This window comes from Cervus canadensis, chromosome 33 (genome assembly GCF_019320065.1).
Source record: "Cervus canadensis isolate Bull #8, Minnesota chromosome 33, ASM1932006v1, whole genome shotgun sequence".
Lineage (NCBI taxonomy): Eukaryota > Metazoa > Chordata > Mammalia > Artiodactyla > Cervidae > Cervus > Cervus canadensis.
The window spans coordinates 19,295,578-19,315,112 of NC_057418.1; the positions used below are offsets into that span (position 1 = coordinate 19,295,578).

At 39.0% G+C, this 19,535-nt stretch overlaps 1 long non-coding RNA gene across 1 annotated transcript in view; it reads right to left on the reverse strand.

The window, feature by feature from the left end:
• Nucleotides 1–1,095: 1,095 nt before the first annotated feature.
• The window catches only part of LOC122434123, a 154,537-nt gene continuing 136,097 nt past the window's right edge, over nt 1,096–19,535 (reverse strand). The window contains exon 3 of the long non-coding RNA XR_006267254.1: nt 1,096–1,199. This is a non-coding gene — a long non-coding RNA (uncharacterized LOC122434123). The remainder of the gene's footprint in view (nt 1,200–19,535) is intronic.

Consider the following 19,535-nt stretch of genomic DNA (forward strand, 5'->3'; position numbering starts at 1 on the left):
CAAGCTGAGATTAGACCTTGACCACTTGGCACAAGAAAAGATTTATCATGTACAATATAATTGTTCATTTGTTTTAAATAAAGAAAATTACACCAAGTTCATGGACTAAAATGTGGAACCACATGGTCAGGAATATATCCGTTCTCTCATATAAAATAATCAACAATGATCAGTTTTGCATTTAATGAAATGGTTTTGAGTTGGGAAGAAAGGCTTAAGTAGCTATAAAGCAAGATAAAGCACCTCACTTACAAGGAGGAAAGAGAATTAGAGACATGAAGACAGATGCTAGAAACTTACAACAACATCTGAAGCAAATGAGAGAAGGAGAGTGGGAAAGAGGAAAAATAAGCAGGTAAGTCTTCCACGGAGTAACATTCAGAAGAGAAGGATGATATGGGGACCATGAGCATTTTTCAGAGAGATGAGATGGGTTTTTGTCCAGAATCTACAGTCAAAGTTTACTAAGAAGGTGGCCACAGAACTTCAGGTCAACATCAACATCCCATCAACATCCCAGGAAAATATCAGCAAAGGGAAAAACTGGAAGGGCTTTCCAAAATAGCACAGTGAAAGCAAAAGCCAAAAACAATGAAGAGAAGGGGGAAATGCGAAAAGAGAAGGAGGAAGGAAGAGGAGAGAAGAATTAGGGGAAGGGAGAGAGAGAGAAAGAGAGATCCAGAAACAATTTCAATGAGTAATAAAAGTCAGTCAGTCTGATGTTAATGACATGCCAAAGTGCTCCATTTTTATGCAAAAGCAAATAACTGTGAAGTATCCCCAACATAAACACTGATTAAAAGAGATTAAATGTCTTGGGATGAAATGTCATAATATTACACAGTGTCAGTTTGCGGTGTTCTCAAAATGTTAATGACCTCCAGCTTCAGCAGCTTCCATTACCAGCAATCTCAAGGGACAGCAACCTCAGCTCTGGGGCTCCCAGGAGGAGCTCAGAGCCTCATTCCATCTCCTCGCCATTAATAGATAAAATTTCACCGAAAATGATATGGTGACATTTGGCCATAATTCAGAAGGGACCACATATTTTAAAAAGAATTTTTCTTTTATCAGAAAGTGCTTGAGTTTATCTTACCATTTCAATAATGTTCCAGACCTGATTCAGTCAGTCTTCGGTCCTCTTTGGAATAATAGTTTTCTATTCTCTAACAATGACATTTCCCCAGCAACAGTAGCATCTGCAGAAAATTTAGGAAGTGAGAGTTCATCATTTTACAAACTAATTCTGGAGCAAAAGCGTGGGTCAGGATGAATTTATAACTGTTTCATCAGGACTGATCCCAGAATTCTTCATGAAGTGTTAGTGTACTCTGAGGGGCCACGCCCCCTCATTTACTTTAATAAAAATCATTAGTACTTCCGAGCTCCACGACTATTTTTGCCTCCAAGCCAAATAAAATAGGCTAACACCCTGTGGTCACTTCATAGATTAGTCATTCTCTCCCACCTAATCTACTGACCCAGTTTCTCTCACACAGCCAGTACATGTGCCTTTCCATCCAACTGGCGACACTTTTGAACATAGGAACCTCGATGGGTATGTACGTTGCCCAGTAATATCTATGCCTCTGCAGTACAAAAGTGGGCTTTCCTTGTGGCTCAGGTGATGAAGAATCTGCCTGCAATGCAGGAGACTGGGGTTCGATCTCTGGGTCGGGAAGATTCCCTGGAGAAGGAAATAGCTTCAGACATTTATGGTTGGTGCAATTTTGTCTGCCTTTATTCAACAAACGCTCATTGAGTTTTTAGTAAGCACAAGTTTCTAATCAGTCTTTCCTCTCAGTAAGCTTCTAACATCAGGAGTGGGGTCAGGGGTGAGAGAAAGAACAACACGGTGTGGCAGGACAGATCAATGCCTTTCCTAGGGCCAATCACAGCCCTCAGCGGGCTTCCCTGGTGGCTCAGAGGGTAAAGCATCTGCCTGCAATGCGGGAGGCAAGGGTTCGATCCCTGAGTCAGGAAGATCCCCTGGAGAAGGTAGAGGCAACCCACTCAAGTACTCTTGCCTGGAAAATCCCATGGATGGAGGAGCCTGGTAGGCTACAGTCCATGGGGTTGCAAAGAGTTGGACACGACTGAGTGACTTCATTTTCACAGTCCTCAGTAATTAACATATGATGAGAAGTCTTTTAGCTGGAGACTTCAGGGAAGACCTCAGGGTCAGTGGGTTATATAAAATGAACCTTGTAAACTTTGACAGAATGTTGACTGAGACGCACTGGCTGAAACAATCTATAAGCCCTGTCTGAACAGAGTAGCCTACGGCCATGTGTGACTCTTTAAAGTTAAGTAAACTGAAATAAAGGTCTTTCCTGGTGGCTCAGGTGGTGAAGAATTCACCTGCAATGCAGGAAACCCAGGTTCAATCTCTGGGTCAGGAAGCTACCCTGGAGAAGGGAATGGCTACCCACTCCAGTGTTTTTGCCTGGAAAATTCTATGAATAGAGGAGACTGAAGGGCTAAGTCCATGGGGTTGCAAAGAGTTGGACATGACTGAGCACAGCCACACACACACTGAAATACAATTTAAACTCCAGTCACACTAACTCCACTTCAAGTGCTCACTAGCCACACAAGTGACCAGCGGTGACCATATTGGATACTGGAGAAGAACATTCAGTTCAGTTCAGTTCAGTTCACTTGCTCAGTCGTGTCCAACTCCTTATGACCCCATGAACTGCAGCACGCCAGGCCTCCCTGCCTATCACCAACTCCCGGAGTTTACCCAAACTCATGTCCATTGAGTCGGTGATGCCATCTAACCATCTCATCCTCTGTCATCCCCTTCTCCTCCTGCCCTCAACCCTTCCCAACATCAAGGTCTTTTCAAATGAGTCAGCTCTTCCCATCAGCTGGCCAAAATATTGGAGTTTCAGCTTCAGCATCAGTCCTTCCAATGAACACCCAGGATTGATTTCCTTTCCACACTGCAAAAAAATTCATCAGACATCTCTGTTCTAAGTCAAAGAAATGGGATAATAACCCAGAGAGACTACAGGCATTTTACAGATATTTAGAAACTAGCAAACACTCCCCATTGGCTGGCATATAGGGTGAGAATAAAACAGTAATGGTAGATAAAACTGAAAAGAGAAGTTGAAGTCAAGTCCAGTTGAGTCTTGAACACATTCAGGTGGAATCAAGGGTTTGTTCAAGGCAGAGGACTGCGACTCAGAGGACTGATTTTTGGTAATGTGTAGAATGATGACCTGGAGAAAGAACTGGGCAAGGATTCAACCCTGGCTGCACATTAGAATCACCTGAGGGGCTTTTTAAAATCCCAGTGCCCAGGCCATACCCGAGAAGAACTAAATCAGAATCACTGGAGGTGAGACTCAGGCAACAGTAATTTATAAACCTTCCCAGGTGAGTCCAACGTGCCAAGGAACTTAGAGATAGCCAATGTTTTTACATGCCAGCATCCATTCTCTCACTTCTGTCAATAATAACCTCTATCTTTATTATGAACTTCCCCTTATCATTTCTGCTCAATCCTGGTGGAGTTGCCAACTCCTAAGAAGTTGACTTCCTGACCACTAGAAGTGGCCTGGGAACCAAATCTTGACAAATCACTATACCCAGGTAATATTGGTCATGGTGATTGGCCCAGATTTAGACTACGGTCCAAGTCAGGCAAGGAAGAGCCTGATCTGGGATTTTACAGACTGCTGGTTAGAAAGGTTCTCAATTCCATCTAGAAAGTCAGCATACTTGGATGATGCTGGTCTGAACATCTCTGTGAATGTGTTCCCTTCTATGCTCCATCACCACCATTACTCCATTGCAAGGTAGAAAGCCACTCACATAAGGACATCACACAATTCATAGTATAAACACAACTACGAGCTCCCTTTTGAATCTGTTTAAAGGATTGATCAGGATTGGGGATCATGGACAGTTCTTGACCTATTTCCCCCTTGAAAAGCACAACCAATGTCCTACTCAATTACTTTGGCCAGTCATTCCCAGGTATAAATTAATGGGGATTTATTGTATTCTCTGTTGATGATTCGTTACCATAGGCCAGTGAAGCAGAGAAAGTATCAGAGGCAGTGAACATAATTGTTTGGAAATGTGGGTGGGTCTTAGGTCTACTCACAGGAAGGGAAAATAAGGCTTTTGATGAGAAAAGACAGTACCTGGTGGTGTAGGCATTCTTTCCACCCCTGAAATCTTTCCACTGCTGATGTTTCCTGTCATTTTTACCTGAGCATCCAACCTTTACCTTACATCACCTCAGGCATTTTATGTAACTTAATTCAGGCAATTTTCAGATGCCAGTCTCTATAGGATGTGCTCTGTATTTTAAAGGAATTTTACAATATATTTCCATTTATAGCATTTTAAGATGTAGGCTTCTATGACATGTAATAAAGAGAAATCTCTTCCCTAGTGGGAGGTTGTTCAAGATGCCTTTACAAGCCCTCTTCCAGTTCTAATAGTGAATGAACATATTTAGCAGGTGTACATGTTCTGTGAAGGTAAAAAAAAGAAAAGAAAAAGACTGAAAGGTGAGAAATTAAAGGTCCAAAGTAGAGAACTTTGTTCTTCCTAGTGAGAAGATCTTTCCATTCTACGAATTCATTCATTTTTTTTCCATTTATTTTTATTAGTTGGAGGCTAATTACTTTACAATATTGTAGTGGTTTTTGCCAAACATTGACATGAATCAGCCATGGATTTACATGTATTCCCCATCCCAATCCCCCCTCCCACCTCCCTCTCTACCCGATCCCTCTGGGTCTTCCCAGTGCACCAGGCCCAAGCACTTGTCTCATCCATTCTATAAATTAATTCATTTTTTTAAAAATGGATCTGGACTTCCCTAATGGTCCAGTGGTTAAGAATCTGCCTGCCAATGAGGCACACAGGTTTGATTTCTGCTCCAGGAAGATTCCACATACAACAAAGTCCATGTGAAACAACTACTGAGCCCATGATCTAGGGCCTGAGAACCACAACTTCCAAGTCAGTGTGCCGCAACTACTGAAGCCTGCATGGCATGCTCTATAGCCCATGTTCCACAACCAGAAAAACCACCGTAATGAAAAGCCCACACACTGCAACTAGAAAGTAGCCCCCACTCATCACAGCAAGAGAAAGCTGGCACACAGGAACAAAGACCCAGCCAAATATAAATAGATCAATAAATTATTCAGTTTTAAAAAAGGATCTTACCCTATACCTAAGGACTTCAAACCTCCTTTTTAAAGAAAACAGATGTCCAATATGGAAATCATATAGAAGATCCTACAGGGGCTGGGGGAAACAGGGCTCTTTGAGTTTTCTCTTTATAGTCCCTACATAATCCCTGAGATGCCAGTGAGCAAGGCTTGAAAACCACAATACCAAATTATTTCCATCACTGGCTGCTAAGTGTGGCAACCCTGTACAGCATAGCAGCCTTGCCCAAAAGGCCTGAAACAGAAATTAATTTATTAGAATTAGGATGGCTTTGTATCTCCCAGAGTCTTCTATAAAAATGCAAATGTTCCTGGGAAGAGAAACATCTTAAGCAATCATGGAGTATTATTTTATCAATTCAATTTGCAGCTTGGAAACTTAGCTGACAGCAAAGCCCTGTAGGACTGGGCACAGATAAAGGAATTGAAACAGATGTAACCAAGGAAAAATGTCTTTACTTCCTGAAGTAGTACAGGACCCACCTAGCAGGCTATCAATAGGCTTTAAACAAAGAAAATTATAAAATGGTAACATCTGAATATATCTTGAATATCAGATATTCTTGCAAGTCTCAATCTATGTTGTAGCTCATTTTATGTATTTCTTGACTCTTTTATGTAATTAACTCATATCTGTATTCCTTACAAAAACTACATGATGAAAATACAATTTTTATACTCAGTATTACAGGTAAGGAAACTGAGGCACAGAAGAGTTAAGATCATGCACCTAATAAGAGGCAAGATTCAAGCCAAGCCTTTCAAGTCAAGATTCAAATCTGAACAATCTGACTCTAGGGACTGTGATAAACTCACACAATTGTTCATCTTCCAGAGGTGGAAAATTATTTCAATTCACCCTGGCATCTCTAAAGGGTGGCCTTCTAAACTTTAACTCTCTAACCTCTGGGATTCTCTTGAGTTTGGCTGACTATCCCAAAGAAAACAAGAAGGATGAATTTCCAGGAAACTATGTGCTTATTGATATGGGACTTATCTCCTAGTTTTGCATGCAATCTAACCAGTTCAATAAGGATTTCACTCGGTTGAGGCCAGGTGTTTTCAGGTCTTCCATGGACTACAGCAAGAATTGTGCTGCTCAACTCAGGAAAATGACACATATAGAATTTAACTGAATACCATCTTCTAAATTTGAATTGTGAAAACTGGTGACCCTAGGAGTTTGGCCTTTGCCAATATCATTAAAGCATCGCTGTTTTCCTCTAGGAGTTTTATAGTTTCAAATCCTATGTTCAAGTATTTAAGCCATGTTGAGTTGAATTTTTTTGAGTACTGTAAGGTAAAGGTTCAATGACACTCTTTTGAACATGGCTATTCAGTTTTCCCAGCACTGTATATTAAAGAGAGTACCTTTCCCCCATATTCTTGGCTCCTTTTCTGAAAATTAATTGATCATATATGCATCAGTTTATTTCTTGGCTCTTTATTCTGTCCAATTGATCTATGTACATGTTTTTATGCCAATACCTTACTTTTTTGATTACTATAGCTTTGTGATATAGTTTGGAATCAGGAAATGTGACATCTCCAGCTTTGTTCTTTTTTCTCAAGATTGCATTGGTTATTTGGGATATTTTGTAGTTCCATACACATTTTAGGATTTTTTCCCTAATTCTGTGATAAATGCCATTGGAATTTTGATAGTGATAACATTGAATTTGTAGATCACTTTGGATAGTATGAACATCTTAACAATATTAATTCTTCCAATCCATGAACTTTACTAAAATCATTTATTGGTTTTAAGATTTTTTTGGTAGAGAGAAGACAACATTTTAAATATAATTTCCCCCAACTAATATAGATTCAATCTATATTAGCTGAGCAATCCAATCAAATGCTCATCAGTCATTTTTGGGAACTGATAATCTGATTATAAAACTGATGTAGACTGGACAAAACAATTTGGGAAAAGATAACAAAGTTGAAGGACATCCTCCACTGGTTTCAAGATTTGCTTTACTGCCTTAGCAACCAAAATAGCATGATATGGTGTAAAAATAAACACACAGGTCAATGGAAGCAAATAAAGAATTTAGATACAAACTCACACTTATATGGTCAATTGATTTCAACAATGGCTCCAAGGTAATTCAGTTGGGAAGCAATACGCTTTTCAACAAATGGTACTTGAACCTTTGAATATCAGAGGACAAAATAAATGTGCTCTATTTTTACATCATACCATATATAAAATATAACTAAAAATACATTATAGACTTACAAATTGTGAGGTAACGCTAAAAACTTCTGGGACAAACAGAGAAGAAAATCTTTGTGACCTTGAATAAATCCAAATTTCTTAAATAGGATTTTAAAAAAAAACTCAAAATGATAAATTGAACTTCATTTGCAAAAAATTGCCTTTCAAAGATATTTTTAAGAAAATTAAAACACAATCCACAGTCTAGAATATACGTAAAACATTCCCACAGGCTGTAACCTGCCAGGCTCCTCTGTCCATGAAATTCTCCAGGCAAGAATATTGGAGCAGGTTGCCATTCCCTTCTCCAGGGGATCTTCCAGACCCAGAGATCAAACCTGGGCCTCCTGCATTGCAGGAAGATTCTTTACCATCTGAGCCACCTGGGGAGTGCCCTTATAAAACATAGATCTATTAAAAGACTTGTCTCCATAGTATATAAAGAATTCTTACAACTTAATAAAGAAAACAAAGCTATTTTTTAAATGAATAAAAGATTTGAATAGAGAGCTTAACCAAGATATACTGATGGTAAATAAACACACAAAAAAGATATTCAACATGATTAACCATTAGCAAATGCAAATTAAAACCACTATGAGATACTACACACTCTCCAGAACTGCTAACATAACCAAGTGTTTGAAAGAATGTGAGGCAATTTGAGCCCTCACACATGATACATGGGAACATCCTCTAGAAAACAGTTTGGCCACCTCTTAAATTCTTATGAAGATAAATATACACTACTGTACAACCCAGCAATTTCTTTTTTATATATTTACCCAAAGGAAAGAAAGCATATGTCCACACAAAGATGTATATGCAAATGTTTATAGCAACTTCTCTTATAATAGCTCAAAATGGAAATAATCTAAATGTCTATCAACTGATACAAGGGTAAACAAAATGTGATTTTTCTCCTAAAGTAGAATACCACTCATCAATAAGAAAGGAACAAGATATAGATGCACTCAACAATGTGGATGATTCTCAAAAGTATGACATTAAGAAATACAGAGGTTGTACACTCTATAAATTCATTTTTTAATAGATTCTAGAAAAAGCAAAATTGTAATGATGCTAAGAAAATCAGTGGTTGCCTGGGGCCAGAAGGTTGAGGAAGGGACAGCTTCCTGCAAAAAAAAAACAGCTGGAAATTTTGGTGTGATAGAAATATTCTATATAAATGATGTTGGTGGATTGCACAACTGTATAAAACTGTCAAAACTCATCAGATTAGACACAATTGGTAAATTTTATTGTATGCAAGTCAATAAAGCTGACCCCCCTTCAAAAAGAAGTTGACCTCTCTATTAAGGAGTTATACATTTTCCAGAAAAAGAAAGTAAGAAATGGAGAAAAATTAGATGCCCTTAAAGAAAAAAAAGATGCTTTCAAAGATATTTTGTTTTCTATAATAGTGTGTGTATTAGGGTTCCAGAAAAACAGAATGAATAGTGGATATTAAAAAAACTAAGATCATGGCATCTGGCCCCATTACTACATGGTAAATAGAAGGGGAAAAGGTGGAAGTAGTGACAGATTTCCTCTTCTTGAACTCCAAAATCACCATGGAAGGTGACTACAGCCATGAAATCAGAAGATGATTGTTTCTTGGCAGGAAAGCAATGAAAAACATAGACAGTGTGTTGAAAAGCAGAGACATTGCTCTGCTGACAAAAGTCTGTACAGTCAAGGCTATGGTCTTCCCAGTGGTCACATACCGTTGTGAGAGCTGGACCATAAAGAATGCAGAACGCTAAAGAATTGAAGCCTTCAAACTGTGGTGCTGGAGAAGACTCCTGAAAGTCCCTTGGACAACAAGGAGATCAAACCAGTCAATCTTAAGGGAGATCAACTCTGAATATTCCCTGGAAGGAAAGATGCCGAAGCTGCAGCTCCAGTATTTTGGTCATCTGATACACACAGATGACTCATTGGAGAAGTTCCTGATGCTGGGAAAGATTGAGGGAAGAAGGAGAAGAGGGTGTCAGAGGCTGAGACGGCTGGATGGCATCAACGATGCAATGAACACGAACTTGGGCAAACTCTGGGAGATGGTGAGGGACAGGGAGGCCTGGGGTGCTGCAGTCCATGGGCTTGCAAAGAGTCAGACATGACTGGGTGACCGAACAACAACAACAACATAGAGGAAAAAAAAAATAGGAATTGGTTTATGATATTTTGAAGGCTAGCAAGTCCAAAATCTGCAGGGTCGGCCAGCAGCCTGGAACCCACAGAAGAGTAGCAGTTCCAATCTGAAGGGAATCGGCTGGTGGAATTGCCTCTTCTTCTATGAAGTTAGTCTTTTTCCTCTAAAGCATTCAAGTGATTGGAGGAGGCCCACCCTCATTATGAAAGTCCGTATGCTTTACTCCAGCTTCCCAGGCAGTACAGAAGTAAAGAATTTGCCTGCCAATGCAGGAGAAACAAGAGACGTGAGTTCGATCCCTGGGTGGAGAAGAGCCCCTGGAGGAGGGCATGGAAACCCACTCCAGTATTTTTGCCTGGAGAATCCCATAGACAGAGGAGCCTGGCAGGCCACAGAATCACAAAGATACGACTGAAGTGACTTAGCATGCATGCATTATACCAATTATCTCATTTGTTCCTCATTATAAACCAATTAGATAGAAGTTACAACCTCTACCATATATTGAGAAAGAAACTGAAATTTCAGTAAGATAAATTTTTTCAATGAGCTAAATGACTCCTCATTTCCCACTGCTGGCAAAGCCTGACTCTGGAATTCAGGGCAATTATCCTGTCTCCAGCTGCATGCTCCTTTGACCACAGTGCCCTAGAGAAAGACAGCAAGAAGAAGGGATTAAATACATCCTTTGTTCCTTATGAATTTCCCCTGGCATTTATTCAAGCCCAAGACATTTAAGGGTTACATAATTTTTCATGTTCATTTTTAGAGTTAGTAAAATCGATGATATATTTTATAAAGACTTATTTCACTTTTATCCCATGACAAGATGAAGTTAACAAAGCAACAAACCACTGATTAAATAGAGGCAGAAAGAAAATAACATCTGAAGATGAAATTCCTACTTGCTTTCTCTTGCTATTTATTCCAAAACAGTATTATTAAAGGGGTGGGAGAAAGTCATGGACTATAAAAACCTGCTAACAGATGTAGAAAAGGAAATGTAAGAAAAGAAAAAAAGACTGTAAGATGATAAAACATGGGTCATCTAAACTCATTTATTTAATTGGCATTTTCCTCAGCAAAATGCAGAAACAACATATAAATGCATGTTTAATAAATAACATATAAAAAACTTATTCAACAACTCTGTCATTTTTTATATTTTCAATTTAAAGGGACAGAAATTTCTTCCACTTCAGTATAAATGAAAAGCTCATTCACTTCTATGTAATTTTAAATTCATTTTGGAGCTACATACAAAGAGTCGTTTATTGAGCCCTTATGGAGAAAGATGGAAGAAATCCCTTAGGCATTATCTTTGCCCTTCCACTACCTGACCATGGAGAGAGCAAGTTTAGCACCATAGGTAACCAGCTGCAAAAGTAGTATAATATCTACTTCTCAGAAGTGTTAGGGGAAAGATGCATAAATAAGCATCTAAGCAATTGGGCAGCTACATCAAAGCATTACTACCCATTCTCCTGTGCTGTGCCTTCCCAATGCCCCTCAGCAAGGCCTTCTCATGGCACAGCACCATTGCCCTTCATCCCAGGCCAAAATCTAGCCTATTTTCTTTTTTGTCTGCGTAGGAGGTCTTCTCATTCCCACTTCAACTGGGGCTTCCAAGTAAGAGATAAAAGAACGCAGGTGCCTTCTACTCCTTCAACACCATCTATTCAAGGTGAGCGGTATCCAAGAAATCTCAGAAAGCATTAGCACAATGGTTCATATGTAGACAAACTTTCTCTCTCCTGGTGGAATTACACAAGAATCTGTTAAAAAGCATAATATTGACAGCCAACTGGAAATGATCCACGGAGTCAAATATTATCAACAATATCAGTGACAAACTATTGTCTGTTTTAGTGAGTGTTGTCCAAGGCCATGAACACTGTCATTTAATCCTATACCAATTCACCAAGGAAGGTATTTTTAGTACTACTTTACAGATAACAAATGATTTACCATACAATTCAGAGACATCACTCCTGAGCATATATCCAGGAAAGATGAAAAGTCTAATTTGAAAAGATACAAGCAACCCAATGTTCATTGCAGCACCATTTACAATAGCTAAGATATGGAAGAAACCTAAAGGTTCAATGACAGATCAATGGATAACAAAGATGTGGTGCATATACACAATGGAATATTATTCAGCCATAAAAAACAATGTATGCAGACCTAGAGATCATACTAAGTCAGAGAAAGAGAAATATCATATAATATCACTAATATGTGGAATCTAAAAAATAATACAAATAGACCTATTTACAAAGCAGAAGTAGACTCACAGACTTAGAAAACAAATTTGTGCTTACCAAAGGAGAAAGTGGGGGAGGGAGGGATAAATTAGGAATTTGGAATTAACAGATATATCCCAGTGGCTCAGTGGTAAAGAACTCACCTGCAATGCAGGAGACACAGGAGATGTAGGTTCAATCCTTGGTTGGGAAGATCCCCTGGAGGAGGAAATGGCAACCCACTCTAGTATTCTTGCCTGAAAAATCCCATGGACAGAGGAGCCTGGTGGGCTACAGTCTCTGGGATTGCAGAGTCAGACACAACTGGGCAACTGAACAGGAGCACTACTATGTATAATATAAATAAAAACAAGGACCTTCTCTACAGCTATATAGCACAGAAAACTATTTTCAATATCTTGTAATAGCCTATAATGGATGAGAATCTGAAAAAGAATGTATATATGTAATACGAATGTGTATGCATGTGCTCAGTTGCTCTGTCATGTCCAACTCTTTGTGACCCTATGGACTGTAGCCCATCAGGCTCCTCTGTCCAGGGGATTCTCCAGGCAAGAATACTGGAGTGGGTTGCCATTTTCCCCTCCAGGAGATCTTCTGACCCAGGGATCGAACCCACATCTCTTGCGTCTCCTGCATTGGCAGGTGATTCTTTACCCCTGAGCCACCTGGGAAGCTCCCAGTACGTAAATACACATACATATAAAATCTGAATCACTGTGCTATACATCTGAAACTAACACAACGTTGCAAATGAAATATACTTTAGTTAAAAGAGAGAAATTTATTAGAACTTAAAGAAGTTAAACAATTTGATTATAGCTATTAGAGTCAGGATTTGAACCAATGTGAAGGAAGGGGACCCTATACATTCATTCATCCTTTAGGACCTTGCACACAGAATAAAAGGGAGCACAGACTTCTCAAAAATGATAATGGGTACAGGTTGTTCCAAAAGAAGATGTGAGAAGCTATAGCTTCTTCATCCTGACGCCATGAACCCATGCCAAGACACCTAGTGGAAAAGACTGAAGGAAAGACAAAGAGGGTACATGCATTGAGATACAGGGGTACCTATTCTCTCCTGCACTCCAACTCCCAAAACACTCATATCTGACAAACAGCTTTTATTTCCTTCCATACCTTTCCAACTTAATACCATTATTAATCAGCACATCCTCTGTGCAAAGCTTTCTTTTGGAAATTGATGGGAAGTAAGTAGGTGGGTGAGGCAGCAAGGAGAAAACACACTAAGAAGAATAGGTGGTAAGTGGGTGGATGAAGGTCACTGAAGGAAAAAAAGAAACCAGAAATATATTCATCCTCGCTTGGAAAAAATGACTAAGTAAAATAAGTGTGATCATTTGAGGTAGTCAGTCAGTCTGACCTTTATAGAAAGAGCAGGATGGATTCTTCTTTTCCCCCACTCCAAGTCATTTTAAAGCAATCCATAAGGGTTCACTTCCATCAGAAGGCAGTGAGATGCTGTTGCATAGCTGTTATCTACAGAAACAGTTTCAGATGGGTCAGCTCACATTTTCCCACTTTCTTTAAAGCATAGAGGTGATAGACTCCAAAGAAAAAGTAAATGGTTACTCTTGTTTGACTTTTCTTGGATATGGCATAAACAGAGAGGCCAGGTGAAAACATTGTAAGGCAAAATCTGATAGGAACAAAAGAATAACCTGCTTTATCTTTTTTAACCATGTCAACATTTCATTTCTGGATGAACTCCAGAGATAGAGTCCAGAGGTGCCACAGTGGGCAAGATGGGGCAGTAGTCCAAAGTGACTCCTTAGTAGTGACCCAGACTGAGCAAATACCGGCTGGGAAATCTTGTCTCCCAGAATGAAGAGAGTCTCTTCTGCAGCATAAGAAAAAATGTCCACTTATGAGGGAAATACAGAACAAAATGGAAGCAGGTAATTATTCATCTTAAAAGGTTTTCAAGTCTGATAATAGGATTTGTGATCTTCAGCAGGGTCAAAGGTTTAGGAGATTCCAGCTCATTAATGCAGAACAGTAAGGCTTGCCCTAAACAAACCTGCATTACTTTCCTTGGGCTGCTAAAACAAAGTAACACACAGTGGGTGGCTTAAAACAATAGAAATGTATTGACTCACAGTCTGGAGGCCAGAAGTCTGAACTGAGTTGTCAGCAGGACTTGCTCGGTCTGGAGCATAAAGGCGAAAATGCTTTTTGGCTTCTTCCAAATTCTAGGAGAAGCCATTAATCTTTAGCATCACTCTCCTATAGTTGCCTCAATCCAGTCTCTACCTCTGTCCTCACATGGTATTCTCCCTGTATGTTTCTGCCATCACTTGGCATTTTTCTCTTTTTATAAAGACAGCAATCATTTCGAATTGGGGCTCACCCTAAGGCCTGGCAGCTGGGGCTTCCCTGGCTACTCAGATGGTCAAGAGCCTGCCTGCAACATAGGAGACCCAGGTTCAATCCTTGGGTCAGGAAGATCCCCTGGAGAAGGGAATGGCTACTCACTCCAGTATTCTTGCCTGGAGAACTCCATAAAAAAGAATGAATTCAGCAACATGGACGGACCTAGAGATTATCATACCAAGTCAGTCAGTCAGACAGTACTTGCCTGCAGAACTCCATGGACAGATGAGCCTGGCGGGCTACAGTCCATGGGGTTGCAAAGAGTTGGACATGACTGAGAGGCTAACACTAATGACCTCATCTTAACTTGATTACATCTACAAAGAACTTACTTCCAAATCAAGTCACATTCACTGCAGGCTAAGACTTCAACATATTTTAGGGGAGCCTCAGCAGCTCAAGTCCACCTCTTCATTCATTCAAGAATAAAACATCTGTGGTGTTTGCTGATTCCCAGAGCAGCAGCTCCACATAACAGGGTGGAGGTGGGGTGGGAAGTAGGTAGAGGCAGCATTCAGGCCAGAAATGCTGGACAAAATTCCAGTGCGGGCAGTTTGGGGGGGTGGGGGCAAGACTCAGGTGTGTCAGAAGCAGCAGATTGAGACCAAGAAATATTATCAATTTTGGGTAACACTTTGCCAGAGTACAAAAAAGAAAAAGGAACCAGTAGCAGTGTCAGGTTCCCAGAAAGGGCCAGTGAAAGAAGGTCTGTAAATCACAGCACAATGATCACTTTCTCTTATATTCAGTGCCAAAGTACATAGTTTTAAGGAAAGTGTACAACATATTCTATCCAGATTGAAATTCTTCTATTATAATTAAGCTGTGTATATATTCTTATGAAACCTAGTCCACAAATTTTAAATACTGTATTTCAGAATAATTGGGTGAGGAATGATAAATTACCTAAATAAAGCTACTGAACTATTTGAAAATAGATCTTTTTTCCCCAAAATTCATATGTTAATTAAAACTAGCTTAATACATATTGTCTCTTAGAAGAATGACTGGCTCAGTTGGTACAGATACTACATACACATCAAATATATATAGAAATGCTTGGTAAATATCAGTTCAGTTCAGTTCAGTTCAGTCACTCAGTCATGTCCGACTCTTTGTGACCCATGGACCGCAGTACACCAGGCCTCCCTGTGCATCACCAGCTCCCGGAGTTTACGCAAACTCATGTCCATTGAGTCAGTGATGCCATCCAACCATCTCATCCTCTGTCATCCCCTTCACCTTCTGCCTTCAATCTTTCCCAGCATCAGGGTCTTTTCAAATCAGTCAGCTCTTCGCATCAGGTGGCCAAAGTATTGGAGTTTCAGCTTCAACATCAGTCCTTCCAATGAACACTCAGGACTAATCTCCTTTAGGATGGACTGGTTGGATCTCCTTGCAGTCCAAGGGACTCTCAAGAGTCTTCTCCAACACCACAGTTCAAAGCATCAATTCTTTGGTGCTCAGCTTTCTTTATAGTCCAAACTCTCACATCATACATGGACTCTGGAAAAAATCATAGCCTTGAACTAGACCAGACCTTTGTTGGCAAAGGTAATGTCTCTACTTTTTAATAGCTGACTAGGCTGGTCATAACGTTTCCTCCAAGGAGTAAGCATCTTTTAATCTCATGGCTAGTGTCCTTTTAATTTCAATGGATACACTCCCATCTGCATGTGTATTTTGAACCCAAAAAAGATAGTTCCTCTCACTATTTCCACTTGTTTCCGCCATTTATTTGCCAAAATGAAATGATGGGACTGGATGCCATGATCTAGTTTTCTGAATGTTGAGCTTTAAGCCAACTTTTTCACTCTCCTCTTTCACTTTCATCAAGAGGTTTTTTTAGTTCCTCTTCACTTTCTGCCATAAGGGTGGTGTCATCTGCATATCTGAGGTTATTGATATTTCTCCTGGCAATCTTGATTGCAGCTTGTGCTTCTTCCAGCCCAGCGTTTCTCATGATGTACTCTGCATATAAAGTTAAGTAAGCAGGGTGACATATACAGCCTTGACATACTCTTTTTTCGCTATTGGAACCAGTCTGTTGTTCCATGTCCAGTTCTAACTGTTGCTTCCTGACCTGCATACAGGTTTCTCAAGAGGCAGGTCAGGTGGTCTGGTATTCTCAACTCTTTCAGAATTTTCCACAGTTTATTGTGATCCACACAGTCAAAGGCTTTGGCACAGCCAATAAAGCAGAAATAGATGTTTTTCTGGAACTCTCTTGCTTTTTCGATGATCCAGCAGATGTTAGCAATTTGATCTCTGGTTCCTCTGCCTTTTCTAAAACCGGCTTGAACATCTGGAAGTTCATGGTTCACGTATTGCTGAAGTATAACATTTGTTAAATATAAAACTAATCTGAAAGGAAATACTAAGTTCATAAATGAGAGAGTAAATATAAGAGTTGACACCTCTGCCACTGGGAGGAAAAGAAACCATTGGATCCCAGTATAGATCTTGACAGCAAAAGGTTAGGTCTTTAATACCTAGTTTCATTCAGGGACATGAGACATGGAAATAAAGCACTTAAATAAAGCCAAGACCCTAATACAGTCATGTTTTCCATGAAAAAGTGTCTAGAGGTAACAAGGAAGCCTATAGTCTGTTCAAAACACTGAATAGGGAAAAGTTAAATTTCCCAAGAGAAATTAAAATTGTGTACATAATTAGGCATGAGACCTAAATGTGCACTACACAATTGGCACAAGACTCTCAAGCTGGGAAATCAATTTTAAAAAGAAAAGCACACAGAAACTAATGTTTGTCACAGTAATAATTGGACGAAAAACAAAAAGATACAAGTAAAATCCAGATCACATGTGACTTTCTCAGATAAATAAGTGTGAGTATGAGGTAACCCTAAGGAATTTTGAACCATTAAAGGAAATGACTCACTATAAGAAAGTCCAAAATAAGTTACATAGCTAGAAAGAAACAAGAATATGAAATAAAGCACTAGGAAAATTAATGACACTATTCTAAAAGCCAGATTAGTAAAATAATCAAATATCTTTCTAGAAATTAAAAAGACACTGTCAATAAAATCTAAAATTCAAGGAATGAGTAAAACAATACATAAACATAGTCAAAAGGAAGACAAATGAATTGGAAAATGGCTTGGAAAAATTTCCCAGAGCCATAAAATAATAGAAAATATGAATACAAAGTTAAAACATAAAGAGAATAAACAGAAAATCTAGCATACTTCCAATAGGAGCTTCAGAAAGATTAAGAGAGAATGGTGGCAACACAGAAATTTAAGGTTAATAGTGGAGAATTTTCCAGAACAGAAAATCAATCCACAATTTAAACAAATAAAGTGAATTCTGTGCAGGAATATAAAAATAAATTTCTACCAAGTCACATCAGAATGAAACTTCAGAATACAATATCAAAGAGAAAAATCTTAAAAGCAACTTGGAGAAACAGAGATTACCTATAAAAGAATAACAATTAAAATGATTGTAGATTCACATCAGCAAAAATAGAGGCCAGAAGACAATGAAAAAAGTCAGTCTATAATTCTATGCAAGCTAAGTAATTATTCAGAAGAAGTTTTCAAACAAAAATAGAGAAGCTAAGCACAAAATAAAACAAAACATGATAAAACATGATAAATGGAAGAGATAAACTCAGAGGGTCAAAATGAATCCAAATCAGTGATTACAAGAAATAGAAAATATTAATCTCAATGCCAGTTACACAAAACATACTTAATACTCAAATATAGAAGAATTATGTTTAATAAACAGGGGAAAAGATAAACCAAGACACTACCAAAGGAATAAAACCTATGGTGGCAACATCAAGCAATAGGATTTTAGGCAAAATTTAGGTTAAAGAAAATCATTAATTTTAATAATACAGGGACAGTTCTCTGTGAAAATGATCCTGATATACCATATAACATCGCTTGTAAATATAGAACAAAATGGACAGAAATTCATAAACAAATATCCCTGATAACAGTGAATAAAATACTCTCAAATACAATTTATTTAAGAATAAAGATTTATAAAAGTGAAACCTAATTAAAGACCAAGTATCTCCACTGTCATCTTAGTTATACTACACATAAGCTTATGAAATCACAGTTTTAAAAACTCTTGCTCTGTCACAGATTATACATTTTTAAATAATGAAGTTTAAATATACATAGTTAAGCTTCTTATGTCAAACAACTTTTTAAAAAACAATAATCCTTTTTGATATAGTGCTTTTCTGTGTATAAAAAACTTTCACAAGCATTGATGCTCAGAGAAAGTAGGTCACAAACACATAGTATATTAATAACTAAGAATAAGCATAGAGCTCTTAATTGTAAAAATTGGGGTTCTTTACATGTTACCAAACTGCCTCACAAGCATCTTAAAGGATTCATTAGAAAATATAACCACTGATCCATTTATTTCATCCAGAATTTATTGGTGTGTATACTGTCGAAAAAATGCCTATAGTGAATCAGATATACGTAGACCATGCACATTACCTAAACATTGATTTCTAATCTTTGCATTTGTGGGTTTCCTCCATCTTTCTCATTGCTCCATCTTGGTCTCCATTTTGGGCTACTCTCTTCCTGCTCAACTCTTAACTCCTCTCCACTATTTCACTCTGTCCTGTTGCATTCCTGGTCTTCTACATACTCTGATTGAGCCATCTCATTATTACATTTCCCTCAAGTATCAAGCATTGGTTAATCTGATGACTCTCAAACTGGTAACTCCAGTCTAGATCTCCGTTTTGAACCCAGGGACAAATATCCATTTCATATTGGATCAGTTCGGTCCGTCAGTTCAGTCACTCAGTCGTGTCTGACTCTTTGCGACCCCATGAATCGCAGCACGCCAAGCCTCCCTGTCCATCACCAACTCCCGGAGTTTACTCAAACTCATGTCCATCGAGTCGGTGATGCCATCCAGCCACTGCATCCTCTGTCGTCCCCTTCTCCTCCTGCCCTCCAATCCCTCCCAGCATCAGGGTCTTTTCCAATGAGTCAACTCTTCGCATGAGGTGGCCAGAGTATTGGAGTTTCAGCTTCAGCATCAGTCCTTCCAATGAACACCCAGGACTGATCTCCTTTAGGATGGACTGGTTGGACCTCCTTGCACTCCAAGGGACTCTCAAGAGTCTTCTCCAACACCACAGTTCAAAAGCATCAATCCTTTGGTGCTCAGCTTTCTTCACAGTCCAACTCTCACATCCATTCATGACCACTGGAAAAACCATAGCCTTGACTAGACAGACCTTTGTTGGCATAGTAATGTCTCTGCTTTTTAATA